This window comes from Corvus kubaryi, unplaced genomic scaffold (genome assembly GCF_017639235.1).
Source record: "Corvus kubaryi isolate FWS band 111438036 unplaced genomic scaffold, C.kubaryi_AGA036_p1.0 37398, whole genome shotgun sequence".
NCBI classification, from domain to species: domain Eukaryota; kingdom Metazoa; phylum Chordata; class Aves; order Passeriformes; family Corvidae; genus Corvus; species Corvus kubaryi.
This window is the reverse complement of record NW_024581137.1, coordinates 1,192,161-1,214,944: the sequence shown is the minus strand read 5'-3', so window position 1 is coordinate 1,214,944 and position 22,784 is coordinate 1,192,161. Positions and strand designations below refer to the sequence as shown.

The 22,784-nt window shown below is 42.9% G+C and overlaps 1 protein-coding gene and 1 long non-coding RNA gene across 5 annotated transcripts in view; one reads left to right on the top strand and one right to left on the bottom strand.

The window, feature by feature from the left end:
* The window catches only part of KCNG2 (potassium voltage-gated channel modifier subfamily G member 2), a 54,575-nt gene extending 54,025 nt beyond the window's left edge, over positions 1-550 (bottom strand). The window contains exon 1 of one of the 2 annotated variants that reach the window (XM_042042841.1): positions 464-550. The gene's annotated coding sequence lies outside the window, so the exon portion shown is untranslated. Of the gene's footprint in view, positions 1-104; positions 444-463 lie in introns of those variants that run through there. The other variant, XM_042042840.1, reaches the window with a different exon arrangement.
* A 2,541-nt stretch (positions 551-3,091) lies between these two features.
* LOC121671358 overlaps positions 3,092-22,784 on the top strand; it is a 36,511-nt gene continuing 16,818 nt past the window's right edge. For all 3 annotated transcript variants that reach the window (XR_006018491.1, XR_006018489.1, XR_006018490.1), the window contains exons 1-3: positions 3,092-3,836; positions 5,584-5,754; positions 11,107-13,144. This is a non-coding gene — a long non-coding RNA (uncharacterized LOC121671358). The remainder of the gene's footprint in view (positions 3,837-5,583; positions 5,755-11,106; positions 13,145-22,784) is intronic.

Genomic DNA, 22,784 nt, shown 5'->3' with positions numbered 1-22,784 from the left:
GGGCCCCGCTGCCCGGGCAGCTGGCGTGAGTTGCCCAAACGCCCAGCCCGAGCCCGACCGTGACGCGCTTTGAGGCAGCGAACGCGCTCTCCCGGGCGCCGGACCTGTGCTGGCCGCGCTGCGGTCCCGGCTGAGTTTCCCGCTCCGCTCCGAGCCTGCGGGTGGCAGCCGGCAGGTGAGCGCTGTCAGCGAGCCCCCGGGGCGTGCCAGGCGCTTCCCAAGGCGGGGACAGCCCTTTCCACGAGTTTCTGCCCCAGGCCGGCCGCAGCCGGAGCCCGTCGGGGAGGCGGGAGCGGTGCCTGCAGCCCGCGGCGCGCAGGGACAGTGCCCCTGCAGAGCGCGGCTTGGCTCGGACCCTGCCCCAAGCGCTGGCGGGGTTCGCGTGTGCTGGGGCTGCCGGGACCCCTCGTGGGGGCAAAGTGGGGAGCGACGGTCACAGACGGTCGGGCAGAGACATCGTTACCCTGCCTGATGTCTCCGATCTGCGAGCGGGCGCTTGGGGGAATGTTAAGCCTTTGGATGCCGGTATGAGTGCTCAGGCTCTGCCCGCGCGTACACCGCCGCAGGATGCCGCTCCACCAGGCAAACAAAAAGCATACCACACTCATAACTCTTATGGTTTTAGTAACGAGGATGCTCTACTCTGCCTCTTCCCTCTCCCCCTCCCATCCCCCATCGGTACCAAGTTACAACCTATTTGTAAGGATAGAAATGCGTTTCCTGAGGTGTCTCTTTTATCTCCTGCCAGCTTTTTCAAAATGCCTCTGTGGCTAGTACCTGGCTCCAGAATTTTGTCAATCTTAACACATTTTATTTTATTTTATTTTATTTTATTTTATTTTATTTTATTTTATGTGGATTCTGGCATTCACTAATTTTAATTTTTGGTGTATTTTAAAAAATATTTCCTTCTCTTCCTCTTGGGGAAAATTCTGGCTAGTTCTGGCATCTGTCATGATTTTTACCTCTTAATACTGAAGCAAAGATTATGTGTGTATTAATTAGTTTCTTTTCTCAGTTAGTGGATCGACTGCAAGAATTTGTTAGGTCAAACTTGATAAAAACTGTCAGTCCCAGGCAGCCCCTTGTCTCTGCAAGGAACCAACTCTGCCTCAGAGAAAGCAGGGCATAGTGCTGCCTATATTACCTGTAATAGGGAGATTCTTATCTTATTAGGGAGATTCTCTTTGTGCATGTATATGCATTTCATGGTTTTTACTAATTATTGCTGACATCCACTACAAAATCTATCAAGTTTCAAGGGAACAATTCATTGCTCTTGAACTATTTGGTTTTCAAGATAGCAGTGAAGAAATAATTGGCAATTTAAGTACATTGCCTTCTAATTCCATTTCATATTCTGTTTGTCTTGCATTATGAAAAGACAAACAAACAGAACCTTGCTCACGTCCTTCTCAACTCCATCTTGGCACTGCTTCTTGCATGCTCTCCATGAATCATTCCCCTCTGCTCTCCCACTGAAGTCTGGAAGTGAGACAGGCATCACAATATCTGACGTTGTTTGTATCAGTATTAAAGAACTATTTGAAAACAATTGTCTTTCTCATACAGCAAGATCTTTTTATTTTCATTTTTTGCTGCTTGACAGCACAGATAGCCTGGAACATATTTCCACTGGCATGAGATTTTTGTGCAGTTACTTTTCTATGCCACTTCTGTTCATTTATTTAGCATGGATTTATCCCACCTGCATATGTCTTGTGTTTCCTCAAAATAATCTGTGTTAAAATATACGGAGGTTCGTATTCTTTTCTTCCCCCCTCTGTAATTCCTAATAAGTAATTTGACAAGGCTACGGAGATTAGGATCTCACTTCTATTTGCAAACTGAAGTGGTTCTATTATCTTCAGAGGTTACCTTTCAGCTTGCAGTGGAGATTAGTTGCACATCCCCAGAAGTGAATAGTGAACATGACTGGACAGGTGTAATTCCACTTTTAATGATTCCAAACTATTAAACAGCATTCTGTCTGCCCTAGCCCCCAGTCCCATGAAGTTGCAGTTTCTTTACTAGATGCAATGTCTGATGATAGTGAAGACTAATATTGAAGATCAATAGCAGAATGTTATTTATGGGGTCTGTGCCACATACCATTAAAAGTAATACAATTCCAGTTTTTTAAACAGATGGGAAAAAGGTTGCATGGAGCAGTTAACTGGTTTGGACAGGATCAAAATGGTACAGTCCTGGCAGGACTGATGTTGAAAACTGGGTCTCTGGCTCCAGCCTTCTTCTCTCAGTGCTGTTGCTTTGGTGCTGCTTTGTGCTCCTGTTCCTTGAAGACCATGTCATGTGTGCCATTCCTGACTCACACAGCACCCACAGCTGCAGCAGGGAGGCTACAGGCACCATTCCAATCCTCCTGAAGACCCTCACAGCAGAAGTGGGCCACAAAAGGTAAATTGGCAGCTTTGGTTCCTGCCCATGCCTATAGAAAAGGGGGATAGCAACCATCCCTTCTTACTCTTCTGCCTGAGCTTGCTTGGGGTAAATACATATGAGTTTGGTTTACAATCAAGCCTTTCTACTGCAATTAAAAACACATTTATATGGCTTTCTGTGAGGAGCTCTCTTTACACCGAAGTGTGGGTGCAGCCTCATCAGTCTTCCAGTTTAAAAATTTTGTTTTCTACTTGGACCTGGTCCTGCTTCAAATGAAATCATGACCTGAAGTCCCAACAATTTCAGAGGAGTGTGATTAAATGCTTTGCAGTGTGTTTACCCATTTCTTTCCAATCCATCCCACTAGTGTTGCTATTGCTTTTGTTCCACAGATGGCAGCTTCAGTGCCAGTGACATGGCAAACATGGAAGACATTGCACACCTCAGTTTAACTTCTTCAATTTGTTTAAAATTTCTTAAATATGTTTAAATGTTTTTAAAAAGTAATAAGCATAAACCCACTTGATTGCACTGCTCACCAAGACCTACTTTCATAAAGCAAAAAAAAGCAGATTTAAGTGCAATATTTTAAGGGGTTTTTAAAATCTGTAATCTGAGAAAAACTGGAATATCATCCCAGAGCTGTGAAGGGGGAAAGAATACCTTTTCCTTTAGACTCACAACAGAGTAACTCCTAGCATTGTGGTGGTGTTGTTGTTGCTTTTGATTTGTTTGGATTATTTTAGCATCTCAGTTATTATACTGCCATGATGAATTTGGTTTAGGATTTGTGTCCTCTAATCCAGAAAGGATTTTACAGTTCAATAAGATGCTTCAGCTGAGTATCAATAAGCACTCTTCAAATACATTCATCTTCTCAGGACTCTCTTGGGATAAGTAGTGTTAGGGGTGAGAGTTTATGCATGTATTAGTACATGTGTTTTACAGATGGAGAAACCAAACCACCATGGTTAAATTAGTTCACCAATGACCAAAGAAACAGGACATAGCCAGAGGCAGTAAGAACCTGTACAAAAGCTGTAATTTTATAGTTTCGCCCTGGTGTCCCAGTCAGCCAAGTTGTTTTAGCCACAAACTGGTATAAAAAGTCATCTCCATCTGTCTGGAAGTGACCAAGTGGAGAGTTGGAAGCTTTAGCAGAGGATGTGCCTAAAAATGGTGGCATCAGGCAGGAGGTGAACTCTATGTGTTAAAAAGAGGAGTCTACCTAAAAAAAGGTGTCACAAAAAGGGAAAGAAGGGTGATGGTGACTATGAACTTTGGGCGCCTGGGGTATGTATAGACTGTGGAGTTTATAGAAGCAAGTTTATAGAAACTTGCTCCTTGGATACGGTGGCAGGAGCAAAAGGAAGCTCCTGGAAGCCTGACTCCCACTCTTCAGCCCTCATAGCAGACAGAAATCCCAGAGATGGGTAAGTGAATGTGTCTGTGAAACTGTGTTGAACGTTATAATTGTAATACTTTTGATTGATTGTCACAAAGTACTGCTGAGTGTGTTTTTGAAGGCAGAGAGAGGCAGATAGCAAAAGTTTGGTACCTGTCACGGAGATAATTATTTTTGTAGCTGAAGGGAGGGAAGGGGATGGTTGGAAAACAAGAAAAAAAAGAAAAGGAAATGAAGCATCCTTTGCTTCAGGTAAAAGTGATTTTTCAAACAGGAAAATAATTAAGCTGAACTTCTATTTACATGACTGCAACCGATTCCATTCGGGGCAGCTGATCGGAGCAAGGTTCTCCGAGCTAAGAAATTATACTGCAGATAACAATGCAGTAGGGAAGGATAACATAATTGTATCAATGACAGCAGTCTGGAAGATGCAGTAGTTTTCCCCTCAAGTTATTTGTGAGTAAAGTGGTTGTGTCCATGTGCAAAATAATAATGATCATTACAACAGTGGCCATGTGTATATATTACATAAATATAGTATTTTCTGTGTACTTAAGTTCTTCTGTATAAGAAGGTATCAGAAAGAGAATTTAGAGTTTTCCGCAAGCTATTTGTATGAGTTATATAACATGTTGCAAGCAGGATGTACTTTTATATTAATGCTGATTTTTCAAATTATTTCAGGGGAAATTTTGGAAAAATCACGAGTTAAATAAAAAAAACAAAAAGGAAATCAAGAAAGTCACCAAAGATGTAGTAGAGCTACTGTGGTTATAGCTACTGTGGTGATGGCTTAAAAACACTCCATATCATTTTTGTGTGGAAATAAAATTGCTGTGAGCTACAGCTCTGGTATTTCCCCTTCTGTTAGACATCAGGTTATGTTTTTGTAGCTTTGCTGAGAGTCGCAGCAATGAATTTATATCTTTGTAATCTCTTGCATCAAGTTGCAAGAGCACAGTCGTAACAAGCAGCACACAAGTCACCTTCTAGTTACGGCTAAATTAAATTTTAAGGTAGTATATGTAAATCTACCCTGAAACCTCACTAAGCTTGTTATGTACAAAGGTGTTTATGTTCTTCTAGATCTGTTTATTGCCAGAGTCACGGGTTGGTGGAGGGGAGAGTAACTCTACCAAGCAAGAAACTCTTCGATTTCCTACTGAGACCAAGGTGTACGTATTGACACTCACCGAAACAGGAGCCTTATGACAACAGCTTGTGTAGTCAGATTTCACCTTTTTCCAGGTCAGATGCAAACTAACACTGAAAACTGTCCCTGTGTAGAGATCTGACCAAGCTGCCAAACCCAGGTGGCTGGCACTGACTGCAGGCCACACCTCATGCTCAGAAATTGCTTGTCTACAAAGGGTTTGGAGGTAAAAATCAACATATGTCCGCCTCCAAGTTGGTATAACAAATCCCAGCAGCCATGCTCAGGCTGGAAAGACATTTTGCTAGTGTGGGGGGTTTTCCCACTCAAAACCCCAAGGCAGAAAACATTCTGTAAATGGGAATAAATACAGAGCATAAACTGCAAGCAATTTGGAAATGATTTTTTTTTCTCTGAAACCAAACATAAGCACCCAAGGCTCTGAGATGAAACCATACTTATTGAATAAAGACATGATCAGGCAGCCAAACAAATGGAAAATGAATCCAATGGTGTTAAGCTTGATCCTGCCCTGCTTTGGGAAAAATTGCTTCTTAAATACATTTCATTGTGTGAATTTAACATCTCACCTCCAAGTATTATATTTACTTCAATACAGGCTTTGTGGTCTGAAGGGTTCTCCTAATCCATTTGGCTGAAAATCAAGGACGGTGAGAGACAAATAATTTCAGAATGATTTCTGTGGAGTTTATCTGCACTGTTGTTCTCAGAAAAAAAATTAAGCCAAATTCACTAGTTTCAGATTCTTGAAATGGATCACTAAACCAAGGTAAGTTCTTGTATTGACTCTGATTAAGAACTAAGATTTCAACAGTAAACTGTAGTTTATTTTGAAAAAAAAAGTACATCCCCTTTAATTCCGAATGTCAATACACAGAATTTAAAAATAGTTTAACAAAATCACTCTCAAAGTTCATTCAGATTAATGTTTAGTCATCCAGCATTCCTGTTGTCTGGAGGCTTATGAGCATGGGAATCTAAATGTGCTGTAAAGTAGCATTTAAATTTTTGTTGAAGGAGAATGTGCTTTTTTCAGGGAAGAGTGAATTATCACTAGGAGTGGGCTGCAGGAAGAGTTAGTGTACAGTAAGTTCCCAGTCCCACTCACTAACTTCACGGTAACTTCCTCTGTAGACGTGCATCCAGGTAGGCGGAAGTTATGTACTGTTAATCTTGCTGTGCACGTATTGCAGCACTTTGGCTGCAAAGTGGATCAGAGCCCAAACAGTGAAGGATGGCTGTGTCTGCATTAGGAGCAAAATGGTGCTGAGGATCCAACATTTGTCTTTCAGGAGCTTTTCCTTCAGAGTGGCTGCGGTGTGTTCCCAGGGACTCAAAGCCCATTCGTGGCTGAAGCACAGCTTTCAGTTTAGCTCCCACAGAAAGACCCTCGTTGGGCAGTGTGGAGCAGCGCACACTAAATGGGGAGGATCGAGAATACTCTGAACTTTAGTGCTGGTGTAGATATTCTGAAACAGAGCAGGGCTTCACAGAAGGGCTAGTCGATGGCAGCCCAGGTATGCTGTGAGTCTGGGGTGACCAGTGTCCTGGGGACCTGCTAGAGAGTGGCTGTGGGACTCCCTGAGTTAGTAGAGAGGTTGGTATTTTTCATTTTATGGAAAAAAGGATGCAGAAAAGCACTCATCAGATTGATGCCTATGGCACCATTCAGTCTGTCAAGGCATTTGATGCAGAACTAACTCTGCGCAGCACTCTGTGGTGAAGGTCACATTATAAAGACTGCATTGAGAACTGGCCCTGAAGCTTTCCCTGCCCCAGTCTGTTTCCCGTGAGAAACAGTAAATTAAGTAACATTGGAAACACCAGGCTCCTGTATGTAATGAGCATGCAGCCCACAGAATTTACTGAGCAAGAGGTCAGTGGGCTTAGTGAATTTGACTGGTTCTTTTAAAAGACTGTATATTATTAAAAATGTTTCCAGCTTCTTAGTGGGAGCTGAAGTTACTGCAGAGCTTTTGAAACAAATCTCAGGGGTCAGGAAGGGGTGTGCTATTTTTAGCTTCCAATTAACCACCCAACAGACAGGAATCAGGTAGATGATTTGCTCGTGTTGCCATTAGTATCATGTTGCTGGTATGTGTGGCATCTTTTTCATTAAAAAACAACACAGCTACCGTTCCAGCAGCTTGCAACATAGATTGGAGAAAACTGAGAGGTTTGCCAAAGTGCTTTTGCTCTTTACATGGCAATTAAGCTTGAGAGAAAAACAGATGGCCACAGGTGGTTCTCAAGCAGCTGTACACAAGCCTCAAATATCCACCCAAGCTACAGTCACCTTCTGGGATTCAGGTGGCTTTTGAACAACCAGTGGGCTGTTTGTAAATTATTCACATGGATGCTAACCTATTCCTCCCTATGGCAACAGCACATGAGAGAGGTGGGAGCAGTGATGGAAAGAGGGGGTTAGGGCAGCAATATGGTCAGTGTCACCCATGAACTCTGTCAGCTGTGGATTTTTTTAAAAAGGGAGAGTTAGAATGTGCAGATCACAGTGCAGGTGCTGAATGCAGAAGAGGGAGGTTTGGAGGGGAGGGAGGGAATGTGGTTACCCTGTTAATTCCATCACGGCTCACATTAGCAATGTGTCTTTAAAAACAAAATAGGATGCTGCTAAGGATGTAAAGGGAGGTCTGGTGTACGTTACATCAGTGGTAAAATTGAATGTTTTCTAAATTATTATTTTTTGTTAAATGCCACTGGCTGAGCTATAGCACAAAGCTGAAAAAAGCCACTGCAGTGAAGAACGTGAGTAATTTTAGTGATGGGACCTGCGGAATTACTTAAGCAGATTTGTGTGATAACTGGTTTTTTTTTTCACAGTGTTTAGTCTTGATAAGAGCAAGACTGATGTCTTATCTATACTGCTTATCACATTTACTGCTTAATAGCAATGGAGCTGCTGACAGCAAGCAAACAAAAAATTGTCAGGAAAGTTGAGTGAGTGAATTACCACTAGATGAATGCCCAGAGTTGTCAGTGGTATTTTTGGCAAGAAAGAAACCAAACCAAAGCAAAATTTTTCAGAACTCACAGGACTGAGGTGATCCTTCAGAAGCACCGGTGGAGGTGTGAAAAAAGAGCTGTTTGCCTTCAGCTCCTTCTCCTTCATTGTCATGAAGGAACCCTCTCACTTCCACAGTGGGGAAACTGTTTCAGACCAGACAGGTGGACAAGCAAGGATAGGGAGGGAGGCAGTTTTTCAAGGAGCAGCAGCTTCCTTGGGTGCCTTCAGCTCGTTTTCTGAAGTGCAGCCAGTTTCAGAGGAAAGTAGCTCAGGAAAAAGAAGGTGCTGTGCTGCTTGGGAGCTGACAGGCTGCCCCTCCTCGACCAATAATTAATTTCCTGAGCCAGAAGATAAGGCTGCTTCTTGGCGAAATGCTTTTTGTTGTATAATGGTCATGACAGAGATGAAACTGCTTGGGAATGCAAATTGACTTCCTTATTCACGTTATAACCTGACCGACTGCGTTCACACCAGGCAGATCTAACGATGCTTCATGCTGGGGCTTTCATGACATGAATCATGCAGGTAAAATATTTCACTCATTTGCCACTGCTCTCTTTCAGATACTTTGGACATGCAGTTTTGTTAAACAGAACCCAACAATCCTTTTAATATTGGTTTTTTTAAGCATTTTTGTTTTAGTGGAGAAGTGGCAGCTCATTTGGAGTCTAAGAGCATGCATAAAACATTCAAATGAGTTCCAGCTGAGACAGCTCTGGGTACAGCATAGAAGCAGGGAGTTTGCCTGGCTCAAGACCTGTAGCAGGTCTTCTTGCCTATCCTTAGCTATCTGTCTTCATTAAAACATTAAAACGTTAAAAAAAGGTGACGGATTAAATGTCACCAACAACCTTTGCACTTTTCCATTTAAATAATGTCTCTTGAAGTGACTCAGCAGATGTGTAAGATTCATCTTCATTATAGTAAATTTGCTGTTAAATCCTATTTCACTATTTTAGCCCAATGGTGTTATTGCTTCCTTAGAGCACACATTGCAAAACACCCTTTCAAAGCCCAACTAGTAATGAAAATTGATTAAACACCTGATAGACTCCTCAAAGCTGCATGAAAATTGAGCATGAGTGTTTCAGAAGTTAGAAATGCGATCTTAAAAGATTTGACAGGTTCTCTACCCCTAAGAGAGTCCAGAGAAGGATGTCCTGGTTTACAAAGATGCTGACTGGGAAGTTTAAGCAGGCTTCACTCCCATGTTACACGTGAAACTGGATGGTTAGAGCACTCAGGTCAAAGCCCTAGAGAGAACCAATGCCTTGCTGGTGGGTGGTAGGCACCATTGGGTCGGCAGTCCTGTCCCTGGTGATTTTGAGAGACTATTAATCTTGTTCCAGTGTGGAACAGAAAGCCATCTAAGGTGCTGGAAACTTTACCTGTGTTGCTAGGGAAGTCAGTGCAGTGAGGCAAGGACAATATTTTGCTTTCTACATCCATCCTCCAAATATTTGTAATTTCTGTGACTACTCACTGTGTGCATTCCATTATTTTCTCAAGGCAGTACTACTCAGACACCCTTATCTTGTTCTCCAAGGGGTTCCTAAACTTAGGCAAGGAGGTTGTAGATCAATTAGCTCCATCTACTTCTTTTTTTTTCTTTTCGTTTTTGTTCTTAATAGCAAACAGTTGCATTTTAGTATCTTGGTACCCATTAACTTTGAAGCTGAACTACTGAGAAAACAAGGCTTTAAAGTCTGGGTATGAGAAAGAGCTGCCAATGCAGCACAGAAAAAAAGACACCCTTTGCTCTTCATATGCCACACAAAGTCCTTCAGCTGCAGGGGAGTTGTAGGTGCTCAGGAATCTACCATGATTATCAGAGGTTCAGACTTTGTTCCTGGAAAGGGCTGAAGTAGCTACAGTAGCTGGTCTTCAGTCGGCCATCAGGTGACAGCCTCAACACGGTCTGCCCTCCAGGGTTACAGTTTTTCCTCCTACCCATCTTCCCTAGGCTTATTCCAAAAAGAGCCACAGTTAATGATAATTTCTACTTAAGAGAAATATATTGACTTTTCCCCTCTCCATTTATGATATTACCAGAGATACTATTCTATATTTATTTTTCTATTTTTGAGATAAATACCATGCTCTGTTATAACCCCATTGAAGCCAACAGGTTCTTCTCAGCTTACACCTAGGAATGATACCAATTTTCCGTGTGTTTCTCATTGAGCCATTCTGCCTCGGACACTACTGTGGGAGAAAAAAATACCTCCCACAGCTGGGGAAGAGGGCCCAAGCTATCTGACTGGGAATTTGTGCCACAGTCTGTCAGCTGTTTATCTTCTCACTGACCCAAAGCCCTAGGAGATACCACCTTGTTAAATCTAAAGAGCATCATGTACCAGAGCCCCACCGCTGGACAGACTTGACCTTGTGCTACTTCAGCATCTAGCAGCTAGCTTGTCAGTGGGAAAAATAAACCATTCAGAGGGGATAGCAACTCAAAAAATGCAGCACAATAAAGCTCAAGATTCTTGTATGTTCTGCACATATAAAGCACCATTCATCCAAAGCCTTTTTCCATCCTATAATAATGTAGCAATTGCCCAAGAGCGTGAACATGTTCATATACAGGAAGTAAATTAACTCAGTAAATTCCTGCCTAAACCTAACAAATCAATTTTTTTTTCTTTGAGAATAACACCCTCCCTATCCCTTACCAAACAAAAGATACCTGTACTAAAAGCTTGTACTCAAGGCACTCTCCCTGGTACTGCACTATTTGTGACACGAACACATGAAGTTTATTACAGCAGGGAAAATTATTTCTATCTGCAAATATTTTGTAGTAGCTCTTTCTTGCATACAAATTATATTTGGTCCCAAATAAGCAATATCTGCTCACATATGGGGCATGTAGCCACCTTAAAAGGGACAGTGGAAGCACCTGCCTAACGAGGTTATCCTGGGAAATTCATGCAGTCAGGCAACTCTGATTAACAAGTTTACAGAAACAGGGGCTGCAGGCAGATACTTCTCCATCACTTCTCAGGCTAGGCTGTACAGATGGCATTTTCTCCAAACTGTTCCACTTTGCATTATAAAGTGTTTAATATGGAAGTTCAACCTATTCTATTCCAGGCTCAACATACTCCAGAACCTGAAGAAAACTAGTCTCAGGGAAAACGTTAGAACAACATTTGCAGCTTAACATTTCAGCGCAGATCCTTGAAGGTATCTTCAGACTTACTCCTTGCCAGAAGAGTTTCACTGAGGGCTGAGATGAGGATCCAAGCTGGTGGATTTCATGTTGGGATTTAGACACCTAAACATGTAGGTGTCTTATTTTCTTCGTGATAAGTGATTTGCTTGTGGCAACACAAGATGCTTGTGATCTAACAGGCACTGTCTCAAGCTCCATCACAGGCTAAGCTGTATTCACTCTACTGGATTTGCCATCATGAGACAGTAGCAAGTCACCAAAATGTTGACTCAACAGGCTAAATATGAAAGGAATCAGTGGTCTGTCTCCAAAGGCTGAAGGAAGGTAAGAAAATAATAAAAGTCACCAAAACAAATGCAATTAAGTGGTCACTTGGCTCGACCCCTCAACACCCTCTCAGTATGAAAGAGCTGGAGAGAAGTAGGGGCAACTGTGGCTGGGAAAGTGCAAGAGAAGAACAGCTGCAGCCCAAGAAAAAGTAGTGTCGGCACATTCAGAGGTGTAGAAGCAAAGAAAGGAGTTCAGTAAGTACCAAGCCTGCAGTGAAATAAGGAAGAATGGATTATTTAACCTCTGGAAGTTGAAAGCTTGACCATAGAATAGCATTTTTCTACAGACAACTAAATATTAAGGTATTAGTTAAACAGGAATGTATAGTCACAGACAGAAACATGTATTGTCTGAAAGAGTTATTCAGAAGAAAGAATGAAATACCCAAAGAGCTGAATATTACAGAAAATCTGGAACTGCCAGTGAAAAACTAGGATAAAGTTTTATTTCTAAAATGGAAGGCACCATCTTCCAAATGGAACCTAACCCCTTGCAGTTTCAGTATGCATCACACATTACTCACATTACTGATCCATAGGTGGAGAGGACATGAGGTGAGCCTGGTAAAGTCTGAAGGAGAGCCATCATGGAACTTGAAGCAGTGAAAAAAAAAAAGAAAAAAAAAGATAAAATACATCCTCAATTAAATTATAACTCAGTATGCACAAAGTCAAATGACTTCTGGCTCAGTTTCTCAGAGAAAATTAGATAGTTCTGCTCCAAGTGGAAGAAAAATGTATCCTTTTGCAAGTGTATTTCTCTGTGTTATGCTTTTAACTACCAGCTTTTAAATCATGTCTGAAGAGGCCTGGGAAAGCACATTAGCACCTCTCCACAAGCGCTGTGTTTGAACATGATTGGCTTGGGGAGAGGGGAATGAAAGATTTCCAGACTCAGTGCAGACAAAGCCCAAAGGCTGTTGGCGTAAGTACAAAGCCAGAGGAGTGCTTCAAGAAAACAGAAAGAAAATGCCTTTAAAGCAGAATTCACCAAAATGACATGAAACAGCAAACAGGAGACGGGGCCTTTGAGAGCAGTTTTTCACAATTAGGTCACTGCTCTTTTGTGAATGTTGAAGGTGTTCCACAACAGGAGTCAGAAGCCTGCTGAAAGCCTGTTCCAAAAACCCTTCTGGAGCCCCTGGCTCAGTTCTCACCATTGCAATTATCAGACTGCCAGGGCAACTGATACAGCAAATTGACTGTTCACTTCCAAAGCTGCTTGCTGTTGGTCTTACAGAGTTAATGCAAGTGCTCTGGGAAGCAGCAGCCGCCAGCAGTGTGCCTGGAGCAGCTCACAACATCCGCTGGGGGAGTGAGAGACTTACCAGCCATTTCTGTGTGTGTGGAAGGACACAGGGCAGTGCAAAGTTATCAGCCGCATTTAAAACGTCCCTCTTTTTGTGACCATCACTCTCCTTTCCCTGATACCAGGTTAGCAGAGCGCTTTCCCGTGCCCTGTGTTTTAAAGAACAAGCAGAGGTCCTGCGTGTGTTTCTGGCTCGGTGTTTGCAGCCCCTGGCAACCAGCTCTGTCAGACAGAGACATCCAAGTGAGCATTAGCCTGTAGTTGCACCCTGCGCCCAGGAGAGGATTTCACATTTGAAAGGAGCTCACCGCAGTGGAGGTAAGAAAAGAAATGTCTGCCAATGTGCAAGAGGAGCAGGCCGGCTCCTGGAGTTTTAGGGAATGTGTTCCCATTTATTTTCCTTCTTCTAGCTTAAATATTTTACTGCATGTGAGCATTAAAAAAATTGTGTGCCAAGGAGTGCACTTGCATTTACAAGACAGCCTGCAGCTGGGTGAGATGGCGCCTCAAAGGAAGAGGGATACAGATTTCCAATCAAATCAGTCACTAAGCTGTGTGGAGCTGGGAGTGAAGCTCAGGTTTAGGAAGGTCTGTGTGCAGTATGGCTGATTTTCCATCTACTTCTTCAACTTACAGTGTAGTTCTGTTTCCTGAGCAATGTTTTAGCAGTCTAAGGGTTTGGTGTGGAGCTTACTGAACAACAAAATTCAGTAGACTGTCATTGTTCTCTGTGTGATTAATAGAGATTACTACTGATGTATGTACTGGCATATGACACCATTGGACCTACGAGGAACCATTACTCATGAGCTCAACACATGGGATTAATTGCCTTTGCTTATTACCAGGGAGAAACAAGCAAAAAGGTCAAGTTCCCCTAGCAAAATTATGCACTATCACTTAGTAATATCTCTCCAGTGGGAAATACTCACTGAATTGAGTGAGAACAATTGTTTTTTATTTTTTGTCAGACCGATCCACTTGGTCTGTGTAATTAAAGTCTAAAACAAATGTATGCACCCTGAAAGCCTCTTGCTACCTATGGACCACTTCAGTTGTGTACTGACAGTCCTGTGCTACAGTAACATTTTTTTCAGTCCCATTGTTTATTTTTCATCAATTCATGGCATTTATGACACTGTGTTTTTTGCTGTGAGTTTGATTTTGCAGAAAAAAGTATTTGGAAATATTTGATGCTCTTTTAGGGCCTAAAAAACTACCCTCAGCACGATTACCTGTACAGACAGAGAATACTCAGCTGAGACCTTTATGCACTTTGAATCATTTTTTTTACAGTGTTTGTGTGAGCAATTCTGCAATGCAATTTACAAGTTACAAAGAATATGAAATGAATGATGAATGGAGAATGGCTGAGATGCTGAACAGCTGCATAGAAAAATCTTCCATAACAAAGAAAAAGGAGCAAAGGAAAGGTGTCATATCCATGCACTGTTTTTACAAAATGCAGGTGTGATCTCTAAATAAGCAAATAATAGTGATGTGAGATGTGCAGGCTGTTTTAGTCTAAGTGAACAGGAACACCCCCACCCCACCCCCAATTATTAAAAGAAATATTGATAAGGAATTGTTTTGCAAGTGCTTAGAGATTTTGCGGAAGTCCTTTGGTATCAGGACGGGAGGTGTGTCCTAGGGATCTGAAAGTATCCTACTTCTCCCACTAGATGGTGAGAATCAATGAAACCCAGCTGGTCTCTGGTAGTATGGGCTAAGAAACCATGTCACAGATGTAAACTTTAGAAATTTGGCAAGGCCCAAGGTGTTCCAGAAGGTTAAAGATCACTAAAAGTTGTTCAGGATTTTCAGATTTCCTGCTCTAGCCAGAAACATCAAGAGAGGAACAGGCGCTCTCTGTACAAGCATGCAGGTCTTTGAAAGCCTTGGGACCACTTCTGATAGTGTGACGTTTGGGGTGTTGCCCAGGGTGTGCCACAAAACCAGGAGAAGATAAACTAAGGCAATATGAGTAACTGCTTGTCCACCAGTTCATTGCTTATAAAAAGTTTAATGGAGAAACAGGGATAATTTGTTCCTCTTGAAGCAGAAAAATGACTGTTTTTGCAATTCTGGGACAGTATGCTCACAGTGCATTCCAAAGTTTTTTTTATTCTTGTACATAAGATTTGTAAAAAGGAAAACTATAGAGGGATTCAATAATTATTCAAGAAGTTGTTGGAAGAACTGAATCACGTTTCAAAAAACAAGACCCTGATTTATGCTGTAAAACCCAGTATTTTATCCTTCACAGAGGTGACTTCCATAGCAGATGGAACAGATTTTTGACCAATTTCCTGGTGTCCTGGTTCTGGCCAGGACAGGGTTGATTTCTGCAGTAGCCAGGTGAGGGCTTGGCTAGGACCTGGAGATTATTCTATACCACCTCACCTCATTTTCTGTATCGGGGAAGCATGGAGCAGTTGGGTTGGATTCCATGGTGAGCATTTTGCACATGAATCACTCTCTCTCTCTTCTACACTTTTGTTATTAATATTGTTGCTGTTACTGTTTATTTGCTTCTCTTGTTGCTGTTTCCAGTAAATTGTTCTTATCTCAACCCATGATCTTTGCCTTTTGTGTCTCCAATTCTCCTCTCCAGTCGATACAGGGGAGAATTGGAGGGGGAGTGGGAAGGGAGTGAGTGGCTGGCACGAGTGGCGCATGGTTTCAGTGGGAGCACTAAATTCCTAAACCTCGACAACTGTGAACAAAAATAGTCATAAAAAGGCTTTGCTGAGCTTCTGAAGCTAGAAAAAGTAATTTCTAGTTTCCAGTATTTTGGTGTAATTTTATCACAGAAGGAAGACCATCTATTTTTCCTTTGAAAGGCAATGTTCTTTCAGAGCCACAAAGTTTAACTTAAAAATAAAACAACAGTCAATAATACAAATCCCATGCCTTTTTGAGTACCCCTTTTTGTCAAGGTTAATAGATAACAGCAACATTACAAAACAAACAGCTCTGGGAAAACAACACGTGTAATACAGATTATTCAAAGAGTCTGCAATGGTCATCTCATATGACCTTCTCCTACTGTTATATTCGGAGTTATTTGTAGAATATTTTATGAGAATGTCCACTGAATCTCCATCTCAACATCATTTACTAGGGTTAAGAGATGATCACACGTCTTTCATAAATAAATTTAAACATTAGAAACAAATGGTGGAAGTAACCACTTATAGGTCAGCAGGGACACTAGCAGAGACATTTGTTAAATAACATGCATCTGTTCTTTTATGCTCTTACTAATTATCTAGAGCAGAGAATAAAGAATGTATTAATTGAAGCCCCAGATATATTAAATTGAGGGAAATTACTAATACAAAGAAGACATGAAAAAAATAGGGTGGAAGTCACCCAGATAAAAAATACAGGGAGAAAGTGAGAAAATGAGATACTATTTATGGATTAAAACACAATCAAAATGAAAAGCTATTCTAATTCACAAGGGGATAGAAAAATCTAAGACATGTGCTATCAAATAAGCCTGCAAAGAAACAAAACTGAAAGAATCTTGGGGAGCTGTACTTGCAATGCAGGATAACAAGGTAAAATAGCCAGAGAAACAGATAATGAGACTGGAATATATAGGTGAAATCTTTTCACAGGCACACCTGGAATAGCCTGTTCACTTCTTTATGAGATGAAGAAGGTCTGATGAAAGAGAGAGAATTCAGATCAGCACAGCAAATGGATTCATCAAGGTCCAAAATTTGATTTATGAGGAAGAATGAAAAGACTTCAAAATGTATTAGATGATTAGTTAGATTAAGAGACAAGTACAGCGTAGGAACAAAGCAGCAGTCTTGAAATGTACAAAACCTATAAATAATGTTGATACAGGGACTTCACCAGCTAATTCAAAGCAAATATAAATGAATAGGCGAGACGAGGTGACGAGGAGGTCAAACTATGTGTCAACAGTCCCTTTCCTAACAGCACACCATTAACTTGCACAGTGATCTTGCAGGAGACATAAGGGAAGAAACTCTGCTTGGACCATAGAAAACCTGAGAAAAAAGGAGTGGGCAGCTTCAGCTGCCCAGCTGGAAGTGGCTGATGTCCCCCTGCCCTTTCTCAGCCCTTCAGTTCTTCCACCAGAGGGACATCACCAAGTTGTATGTGTAGACCGTGGTTGGTGGCATCCCTATGCTCCTGCCCTGTCCATGGCTGGGTAACTGCTTCTCACTCCCTGTGAGACTCTTTTGGGCATGAATTAGTTTCAATCCCATCAGAAGTCAGTCTTTGCCTTCCCTGGTTCAGGTCTTCCCTGGACAAGCAATGAGTCTGTGCCAGAAGAACGCTTGTTTCACAAATCCAGCTGTGTCAAAGCCAGGCTGACCAGCAGATGCCCATGGGAGTTCTCTAGCCTGGCAAGTACAAGAGCATTGGTGGGGAAGGGTGTCAGCTGGCAGTGAGAAGCCCTAACAGGGCAGCTGCAAAGTTGAAACCTCTCCTTGGGAAGAAGTGCAGTTTTGTGTCATGTTTCACAAAGCAGGAGAGAGCAGCAGGTAATATTTGAATGGCAAATTTGGGGAGCAAGGAGGAACACTTGGCAACCTGGCAGTGCAGAAAAACGCTTGATAAATTTCTTGTCATTAATGTCCTGCTGAGATGTTAAGCCATATGGCATCAAAAAGTGAGTTCCTGGGAGATAATGCCTGCTCTGTCCACCCCTCTAGTCCAGGGGGATATTTCCCACAAACTCAGTTTTCTCTCCAGGGCAGTGTTCCCACACCAGACCTGTGATAAAGGAGCATTTGTTTATTGGCACAGACATCCCTATTTCATGTACAACATACTCCAGCACACAGTCCCTGTTCCTCTGGACCAACTCTTCTGTAGCTGCTGGTAAGGATATCATGTTATCCATTAAACCTTTATTAGCAGGCTGCTGTCTAACATTTCATTGTCTAACAGCACCCACTGCGTTAATGGTCACAGAGCATAATGTTGAATGTGCACAGTGGGAAATAACACACATAACGCAGGCAGGAGGGCAATTGATTGGACAGTTTAATGTCCTGGTTTATTGCCCTGCTGCCACTGGGAAGTCAATATCATTGAATGAATGTGCAAAGGCATCATCTTGTGAGAAAACCTGTCTTTGGTGGGATTTAAAGACGTGATGAGAAGCAAAGAGAACATTCAAAGTAAAACAATACTCACATAAAACTCCTTCAGACCCAAATTAGTCCCACCAGGTTTGCAAGTAGATATTGGTTTCAGGCAGCACATTCCTACAGTAGCACTGAGCACCTTCAAACTTCATTTGGTGGATGAATTAAAATGCACTGACCTTTCAATATTTTCTCTAGATAAGCCTGAATCAGAATCCCAAACTCAAAGGCCCCCAAATGTTGGGGACATTTGGATCTTACAGACAGATTAGCTAAGTAGTTGGGGATAACTTTAGATATTTGTGGAGGATGGAAAAGAAATCTTCCAGTGCATTACAGCCTGCACAATTGTAACATCTGCATGGAAGAAGTGTGCATGTGAGGAGGGGAGCATGACTAACTGAGACAGAAGAGAAGGAACAGGTGAATATGGGCAAGGAATAAAGTTTTCCAGGCATTGGGAAGAGGAGTTTTTGTGGGGCACTGTGAGTGCCCAGCAGCATCACTTCTGCAGTCCCATTTTCTCTTCTTGGCTTTATGCTACTAGGGAGAACCTGGAAAGCTGGAAGCAAAACCCAAAAAGCAAATGATTAAAGGTGTGTCTCGTACCAAAGCCTGAGAGCTAAGAGCACAAAAGATTGGCATTTGTGGAATAGAAGCAGCAAGGTTAGTGAAAACTGGCAAAGTCGACCCCTAAGAACTATTGTTCAGATATTGGAAGGAAAAGGTTCCTGGGCATCAGTTTGCTGGATGTTACTCCAGCAAAACATTAAGGAAAAGGCTAATGCTGTTAGTGTGGATATAGTCCCCTAACTCAGCTAAATCTTCAAGATATTTATTACAAGACAATACCAAGCAGGAGAAGAAGTGGGAAAAATCTATTGTGTGCCTTAGAGCAACTATGTTTTTATGAACATTCCTACAATGGTCATGGCCTTTATGTGTTAAAGGACATGAACTCCACATGCAAGTGCACACATGCAGTTTTGTATGGAAAAACAGGAGGGTAGGTGGTTTTTTTTTGCCTTGTGGCACTTGCAGGCAGCAGTGCAGGTAGGGGCTGTGCACCCCTAGGCTGATCCCTACAGCAGATGCTGACAGCTGAGGAGCAGCTGATTTCCCAAGGGAGCACCCTGCATCACTGGGCAATAGCGCTTGAGTTGTCTGCATTCCTTCCATCCCTGATTTAATTGGAAATAGGATACCAGGTTGCTGCAGGCACAGAATCTGGTGACTTTCAGAGAACTGAATTGTATGTTGGGCAGCATCACTCTCTTTCACCAAAACAATAAGAAGGACAAGGGCCAATACTGCTTTTAGTTCTGTTGTTTCTTGGCACTGGAGTGGGAAGCAGTAACACAGTTGTATCCCTTTTCCTTTTCTACTTTGAGAGGGTATGATGGGATGTGGTCACAGCAGTGTGCTGCCACACATGAATATGAGAGCCAGGTGCTCTCCAAAGGCATGGCAAGGACATCCTGGGTCTTCTGAAATTAGTGGGATGGCAACCTTGGGCTCGTTGGGAATGCAGAAGTCCCATGCACTGTGTGCAAGTTGTGACAGGTAGTACAAGCCAGAGTGACTCATGCTAGGATCCTATCCTAGGCCTGGGCAGCTCCATCTTGGAGGTAAGCCACTGCCCAAATATCCCAGACCAATCCCTTTCCGCCAACCTCTGCAGTCAGCCAAGAGGAGCTGAAATGGCACAGGGAGCTCAGAGCTACTCAGGAGGATGGGCTGCAGCCACACTACTCAGTCAAGTTTTTTGTAATTATTTTAATTTATAATTAAAAGCCTTTTCATTCCCTAACAGTCTGTGAAGATGTGTGGTGAAAACCAAGAGAGGATGTTTTGCATAGAAAGAGAAAGCTTTGGGAGTGAACCATGAAGCGTGTTTTGGGGATCCCTGGTGAGTGCATGCTGCTTCAGGAACCTGACCAGGCACCCACAGGCCCTGCTGCAGCGTCTGCAGGGCACTCCCCACTCCACACCCACATCTGTGAGACACAGAATCAAAATCCAGTTAGAAACCATGGCAGGATGCAAGGTTTGCTGAGCTGGGTACGGCAGCAGCACAGCTAAATGCCCAGAAAGGCCCTGGTGGTGTTAGAACCAAGTGTGCCACAAAGCATCCTTGAAGCAGGGTCCATGTGGGACAGCTGGGTGGGCTGGCCCCCACGTGCAGCATCACCCACACCCCGTGTCACAGCAGTGACAGACCCTGTGCCAGAGAACAAAACCCTTCCTGCAGCACGAAGCACCCCCCACAGTGATGGAGAAGTGAGTCGGTTCATGACTCCTCTGGCAGACAAAGCCCTTGCAAAAGGTGGCAGAAGGAAGGGGCACGAAGCCCAGTGGGAACCCCTCCCCAGTGGAGGGATGCATGGAGCATGGGGGAAGGTACCCACTTAGCAAGGGGGGCTCCCACTCATGAAGGCTTTGCCTGTAGAGGACTTGAGACCATGCCCAGGCTCCCAGGCATTGTGATTCTTAGTGAAAAAAGTGGCTAGAGAAAACAGAATAAAATTCAAATCAATTATGCTGTTCAAAGTCAGTCTCTAAATTAATCCAATTATGCTGCAGCGATCTTTGCTTAATGCCCAGAAGCTAGAAATGATGGTTAGAGCAGTCGTTGGGGAAATCAGTTGATAATGACAATAACCAACAATGGAAGATGCTATTCTTAAAGTAAAGTGGTGTGGGGGGGAGAGGGGAGAGAAAACACTCTATTATTCAACCTTCACTCAAAGTGTATTGCTTAGCTATTACAGGATAATGCACCAGAGCTAACCAAGCACAGTGCTGCCTCCAGGTCTCAGCAAGGAAGAAGCTGAAACTTGCTTATCGTTCTTTACTAAGGAAAGCTCCCAGCACTGTTATTATGGAAGTACAGCTCTTAATAACCATTGCACAGCCGTGTTCTGGAACAGTTTGCCCACACAATGTCTCTGCCTCTGTCAGGCAGGCTGCTAAAAGCCTATTTTTATGTTTTCAAAACTTATTCTTCAACTTGGTGCAGAAGCTCAGCTTCAGGGCCTTGATGTTTTTCATAGAAAGATAGAATAGTCTGGGTTGGAAGGGACTGTGAAAGCCATCTAGGCTAATACCCTCCCTGCATTAAGCAGGGACATCTTCAACCAGACCAGGTTGCTCAGAGCCCTGCTCAGCCTGGCCTTCAATGTCCCCCGGGATGTGACATGCACAGCTTCTCTGGGCAACCTCTTCCAGCATTTTACCACCCTCACCATCAAAAATTTCTTCCTTACACCTAGGCTGAATTTACCCTCTTTTAGCTTACAACCACTACCCTTTGTCCTATCCCAGCAGGCCCTGCTAGAAGTCTGTTCTCATCTTTTTTATAAGCCCCCTTTAAGTATTGAAAGGCTGCAATGACGTCTCCCTGAAGCCTTCCCTTCTCCAGGCTGAACAATGCCAGCTCTCTCCATCTTCATAGGAGAGATGCTCCATATTTGTGGCCCTCCTCTGGTGCTGAGGACCCCAGAGCTGGATGCAGCACTGCAGGTGGGGTCTCACCAGAGGGGAACAGAGGGGCAGAATCCCCTCCCCCGCCCTGCTGCCCACGCTGCTTTGGATGCAGCCCAGGATGGGATTTGCTTTCTGGGCTTCAAGTGCATGTTGCTGGGTCATGTCCAGACTCTGATCCACCAGCCCCCTGAACTCCTTCTCTGCAGGGCTGCTCTCCATCTATCCATCTCTCCGTCTCTTCATCCCCCAGCCTGTATTGCCCTCACACAGATGCAGCACCTCACACAATTTTTAACATTGTTGGCTACATTAGGCTTCTAGTTTAAAGCATGAAAAGACAGAGGAGAAGCGGGTGCAAACAAGAGTAAACTCTTGTTTTAATCAGTCGGTCTGTGTGCACACAGGCAGCCAGCTGAACTTGGGCCTCTTGAAAACACGGATGAAGAACTGCCTGTTGATAGTTTCAAGATGAGACATTAGAAATATTTTAAAACATTTGGCCCAAAATGCCAAAGTAATGGGAAGGGAATAACAAGTGGAAATTCTACTGATTGCCCTAGATGATTTTCACTCAGAGCCTGCATCTCAGGTAGTCTTTATGGGGGCAAAAACTGTCTGAAACAAAGGTTAATTATGAGTTTTGTGAGGGACTCGTATTCACGCCACTGCATTGAAGTCACTGGTGTCCGGAGTGATTTGCATCCCTTTCACCCCAAATATCTCTGTCTCTTGGTCTAGCTTTCTTGTTTTGTAGGTTACTTCATAACAAGACTTCATCTTTGAGCTCTAGCACCTCTCTTCAAACTACATCATTCAGATCCTCTCTGCTGGAAAACAGATGCACCCTCCAGTGCCCAATCTTACATATCCGAACATAAAGAATATATTTATAAGATATTCAACTCTGAAAATGCTTGGATGTAGTTTCTGAGGCAGTATCCTTACTTGTTAACACTGGAAGAATCTGTTCCCAATACTGCAGCCCACATGCTCCTCAGAAAACATTTCTTTGAGCTGTGTCAAAATTTCACAAAAGATTTGAAGGAGTCTCATTTCAACTCAGTGGGAAAATCTCATATTGTTTACCTCATTACACCTCATTGCCTCAAGACTACTATTATTATTCACAGCCTCTCACATTCAAAATTGCATGTAAACCCCCACAAAGCTGTGAGCTTAGCTTAAAAGTCACCAGGTATACTCGTCGCTGAGCTTTTTCACAGTGCAGACAGGACATGGTTTCAAAGTTTGCTTCACAACCTCAAGGAGTAGAGAAGAAAATTCACATTTTCTTAAAGTGCAAATTGAAACTCCTGTAGTTTGCAGGCTCCATG